The following is a 6000-nucleotide window of genomic DNA, read 5'->3' as shown; positions in this document are numbered from 1 at the left end:
TATTTGCCTTTTTTGTTTAGGGGATGAAGGGAGAATGAAAACTCAAAGTTGAGATTTGAGAAAAAAGTATACATATAAAATGGAAATGCACAATGCACATATGAAGGGAGAGATAATTCCAAAGTGTGTCTGTAATTTTTAGGGAATGTAAACTTTTTTTGTTATTATATATTAAGTTTTACAATCATTGGGAAAAGGGGGAGGCTGGGGAATTTTCACTGAGCGTTGACTCCCAATCCATAAGTCATTTGTTACAAAAATATAGTCTGCTATGCAAGATAAATCAAACTACCATCATCTATGATTGTTAGGTCAACTTTTTGTAAATGAGAAAAATAATGGCATGTTTTACTCATGTAAATATCCCACTACAGGTTCACTTGAGAATTTTATGAGTGTTAGTTATTCTCGTTAAAAGGTTTGGATCCATAGATCATTTGAATCTTTAACAAGTTTCAAGCATGCATATCATTTTTTAAAACATGTGTAGAATAAATCTCTTTCTCATAAAATTCCAAGCTATTAGGTTTGAACTAGTGAAATTTCCAAAACTTGGATATCAAAACTTTTGTGTTCATTTGTGGTATATGAATAAATTTTCTTTGCTTATATTTGTTATTGTTTTAAATTTTTTCTGTAGATAAACTCTAAAAGTTTCATTTGGTTGTGATCTATTAGCCTTTTTGGTTTGCGGGATGAAGCGAGAGCGAAAACTCAAAGTTTTGAATTAAGAAAAAAGTATATCTCTCAAATAGAAATGCACAATGCACAAATTTAGAGAGAGATAATTCCAAAGGGTATCTGTAATTTTTAGGTATTGTAAACTCTTTTTAGTTTTTATATATTAGGTTTTGCAATCGTCGGGAAAAAGGGGGAGGTGGGGGATTTATAATTGAGCGTTTACTTCCAATCCATAAGTCATTTATTACAAAAATATAGCCCGATATGCATGATAAATCACTTTACAATCACCTATGATTGATAGGTCAGCTTTTTGTAAATGGGCAAAATAATGGCTTGTTTGTCTCGGGCAAATTTTTCATCGCACATTCACTTGAGAATTTAATTAGCGTTTGTTATTCTCTTTAAAAAGGTTTGGATCCACATATCATTTTCATCTTTAACATATCTCAAGCATGCATTTCCATTTTTAAAACTTGTGTAGAATAAATCTCTTTCTTATAAAATTCCAAGCTATTAGTGTTGAACTAGTAGATTTTCCCAAACTTGGATAACAAAACTTTTGTGTTCATTTGCGGTGTTAGAATTAATTTTGTTTACTTAAATTTGTTGTTGTTTTAATTTTTTTCCATACATAAACCCTAAATTTTCATTTGTTGTGATCTATTTGCCTTTTTTGTTAAGGGGATTAAAAGAGAGTGAAAACTCAAAAGTTTAGATTTAAGAAAAAAGTATATACATAAAATGGAAATGCTCAATGCACATATTAAGAGAGAGATAATTCCAAAGTGTGTCTGTAATTCTAAGTGAATGTAAACATTTTTTAGTTATTATATATTAAGTTTTGCAATCGTCGGGTAAAGGGGGAGGCAGGGGAAATTTTCACTAAGCGTTGACTCCCAATCCATAAGTCATTTGTTACAAAAATATAGTCTGCTATACATGATCAATCAAATTGCAATCATCTATGATTGTTAGGTCAACTTTTTGTAAATGAGAAAAATAATAGCTTGTTTGACTCGGGTAAATATCCCACTACATGTTCACTTGAGAATTTAATGAGCGTTTGTTATTCTCTTTAAAAGGTTTGGATCCATAGATCATTTGCATCTTGAACAAGTTTCAAGCATGCATATCATTTTTTAAAACATGTGTAGAAGAAATCTCTTTCTCATAAAATTCCAAGCTATTAGGTTTGAACTAGTCGAATTTCCAAAACTTGGATAACAAAACTTTTGTGTTCATTTGTGGTATGTGAATAAATTTTCCTTACTTATATTTGTTGTTGTTTTAAATTTTTCCTTAGATAAACTCTAAAAGTTTCATTTTGTTGTGATCTATGTGCCTTTTCTATTTACGGGATGAAGGGAGAGCGAAAACTCAAAGTTTTGAATTAAGAAAAAATTATATCTCTAAAATGGAAATGCAAAATGCACAAATTTAGAGAGAGATAATTCCAAAGAGTATCTATAATTTTTTGGGATTGTAAACTCTTTTTAGTTTTTATCTATTATGTTTTGCAATCGTCGGGAAAAAGGGGAGGCGGGGGATTTATAATTGAGCGTGGACTCCCAATCCATAAGTCAATTCTTACAAAAATATAGCCCGATATGCATGATAAATCACTTTACAATCACCTATGATTGATAGGTCAGCATTTTGTAAATGGGCAAAATAATGGTTTGTTTGTCTCGGGTAAATTTCCCACCGCACGTTCACTTGAGAATTTAATTAGCGTTTGTTATTCTCTTTAAAAGGTTTGGATCCATAGGTCATTTTCATCTTTAACATGTTTCAAGCATGCATTTCCATTTTTAAAACATGTGTAGAAGAAATCTCTTTCTTATAAAATTCCAAGCTATTAGGGTTGAACTAGTTGAATTTCCCAAACTTGGATAACAAAACTTTTGTGTTCACTTGCGGAGTGAGAATTAATTTTCTTTATTATATTTGTTGTTGTTTTAAATTTTTTCCATACATAAACTCTAAAATTTTCTTTTTTTGTGATCTATTTGCCTATTTTGTTTAGGGGATGAAGGGAGAGTGAAAACTCAAAGTTTAGATTTAAGAAAAAAGTATACATATAAAATGGAAATGCACAATGCACATATGAAGAGAGAGATAATTCCAAAGTGTGTCTGTAAGTTTTAGGGAATGTCAACATTTTTCAGTTATTATATATTATGTTTTATAATCGTCGGGAAAAGGGGGAGGCTGGGGAATTTTCACTAAGCGGTGACTCCCAATCCATAAGTCATTTGTTACAAAAATATAGTATGCTATGCAAGATAAATCAAACTACCATCATCTATGATTGTTAGGTCAACTTTTTGTGAATCAGAAAAATAATGGCATGTTTGTCTCGGGTAAATATCCCACTACATGTTTACTTGAGAATTTAATGAGCGTTTTTTATTCTCTTTAAAAGGATTGGATCCATAGATCCTTTGAATCTTTAACAAGTTTCAAGCATGCATATCATTTTTTAAAACATGTGTAGAATAAATCACTTTCTCATAAAATTCCAAGCTATTAGGTTTGAACTAGTGGAATTTCCAAAACTTGGATAACAAAACTTTTGTGTTCATTTGTGGTATCTGAATAAATTTTCTTTGCTTATATTTCTTATTGTTTTAAATTTTTTCTGTAGATAAACTCTAAAAGTTTCATTAGGTTGTGATCTATTTGCCTTTTTGGTTTACGGGATGAAGCGAGAGCGAAAACTTAATGATTTGAATTAAGAAAAAAGTATATCTCTAAACTGGAAATGCACAATGCACAAATTTAGAGAGAGATAATTCCAAAGAGTATCTGTAATTTTTAGGGATTGTAAACTCTTTTTAGTTTTTATATATTAGGTTTTCCAATCGTCGAGAAAAGGGGGAGGGGGGATTTTTAATTGAGCGTTGACTCCAAATCCATAAGTCATTTCTTATAAAAATATAGCCCGTTACACATGATAAATCACATTACAATCATCTATGATTGTTAGGTCAGCTTTTTTAAATGGGCAAAATAATGGCTTGTTTAACTCGGGTAAATATCCCACTACACGTTCACTTGACAATTTAATGATCGTTTTTTATTCTCTTTAAAGGGTATGGATCTATAGGTCTTTTGCATCTTCAACATATTTCAAGCATGCATATTAATTTTTAAAACATGTATAGAAGAAATCTATTTGTTATAAAATTACAAGCTATTAGGGTTGAACTAGTGGAATTTCCCATATTTGGATAACAAAACTTTTGTGTTCATTTCTGATGTGCGAATAAATTTTCTTTACTTACATTTTTTTTTGCTTACAAATTTTTCCACACATAAACTCTAAAATTTTCATTTTGTTGTGATCTATTTGCCTATTTTGTTTACTGGATGAAGGGAGAGCGAAAACTCAAAGTTTTGATTTAAGAAAAAAGAATACATCTAAAATGAAAAAAAATGCACAAATATAGTTAGAGATAATTCCAAAGCGTGTTTGAAAATTTTAGGGATTGTAAACACTTTTTTAGTTTTTATATATTAGGTTGTGCAATCGTTTAGAAAGGGGGAGGCGGGGGATTTTTAACTGAGCGTTGACTCCCAATCCATAAGTTATTTCTTAAAAAAATATAGCCCGTTACACATGATAAATCACTTTACAATCATCTATAATTGTTAGGTCAACTTTTTATAAATGGGAAAAATAATGGCTTGTTTGACTCGGCTAAATATCCCACCGCAGGTTCGGTAGAGAATTTAATGAGCTTTTGTTATTCTCTTTAAAAGGTTTGGATCCATAGCTCATTTTCTTCTTTAACATGTTTCAAGCATGCTTATCCATTTTTAAAACATGTGTAGAAGAAATCTCTTTCTTATAAAAATCCAAACTATTAGGGTTGAACATGTGGAATTTCCCAAACTTAGATAAAAAAACTTTTGAGTTCATATGTGGAGTGCGAATAAATTTTATTTACTTACATTTGTTGTTGATTTAAATTTTATCCATCCATACGCTCTAAATTTTTCATTTTGATGTGATCTATTTGCCTTTTTTGTTTACCGAATGAGGGGAGAGAGAAAAGTCAAAGCTTTGATTTAAGAAAAACGTTTAATCCTAGAATGGAAACTCACTATGCACAAATGTAGCGAGAGATAATTCCAAAAAGTATCTGTAATTTTTAGGGATTATAAACTCTTTTTAGTTTTTATATATTAGGTTTTGCAATCGTCGGGAAAAAGGGGAGGTCAAAATTTTTAACTGAGTGTTGACTCCCAATCCATAAGTCATTTCTTATATAAATATAGCCCGTTACGCATGATAAATCACTTTACAATCATCTATGATTGTTAGGTCAGCTTTTTGTAAATGGGCAAAATAATGGCTTGTTTGACTCGGGTAAATATCCCACCGCACGTTCACTTGAGAATTTAATGTGTGTTTGTTATTCTCTTTAAATGGTTTTGATCCATAGATCATTTGCTTCTTTAACATTTTTCAAGCATGCATATCCATTTTTAAAATATGTGTAGAATAAATCTTTTTCTTATAAAATTCCAAGCTAATTGGGTTGAACTAGTTGAATTTCCAAAACTTGGATAACAAAACTTTTGTGTTCATTGGTGGTTTGAGAATAAATTTTCATTACTTACATTTGTTGTTGTTTTAAATTTTTTGCATACATAAACTCTAAAATTTTCTTTTTGTTGTTATCTATTTGCCTTTTTTTTTACGGGATGAAGGGAGAGCAAAAACTCAAATTTTGATTTAAGTGAAAAGTATACATATAAAATGGAAATGCACATAAATATCGAGAGAGATAATTCCAAAGTGTGTCTGTAATTTTTTGGAATTGTAAACTCTTTTTAGTTTTTATATATAAGGTTTTGTAGTCGTTGGGAAAAGGGGGTGGCTGGGGAATTTTAACTAAGCACTGACTCCCAATCGATAAGTCATTTCTTTAAAAAATATAGCCCGTTACGCATGAAAAATAACTTTACAATCATATATGATTGTTAGGTCAGCTTTTTGTAATTGGGCAAAATAATGGCTTGTTTGACTCGGGTAAATATCCCACTGCACATTCACTTGGGAATTAATTAGTGTTTGTTATTCTTCTTAAAAGGTTTGGATCCATAGATCATTTGCATCTTTAATATGTTTCAAGCATGCATATCCATTTTTAAAACATGTGAAGAAGAAATCTCTTTCTTATAAAATTCCAAGCTATAAGGGTTAAACATGTGGAATTTCCCAAACTTGGATAACAAAAGTTTTGTGTCCATTTGTGGTGTGCGAATAAATTACTTTACTTACAATTGTTGTTGTTTTAAATTTTT

The sequence above is a fragment of the Aristolochia californica genome, unplaced genomic scaffold, assembly GCF_029961685.1.
Source record: "Aristolochia californica isolate CCGP_79_NKW_82.1479 unplaced genomic scaffold, dmAriCali1.0.hap1 SCAF_5, whole genome shotgun sequence".
NCBI lineage: Eukaryota > Viridiplantae > Streptophyta > Magnoliopsida > Piperales > Aristolochiaceae > Aristolochia > Aristolochia californica.
Note: the sequence above shows the minus strand (reverse complement) of the source record.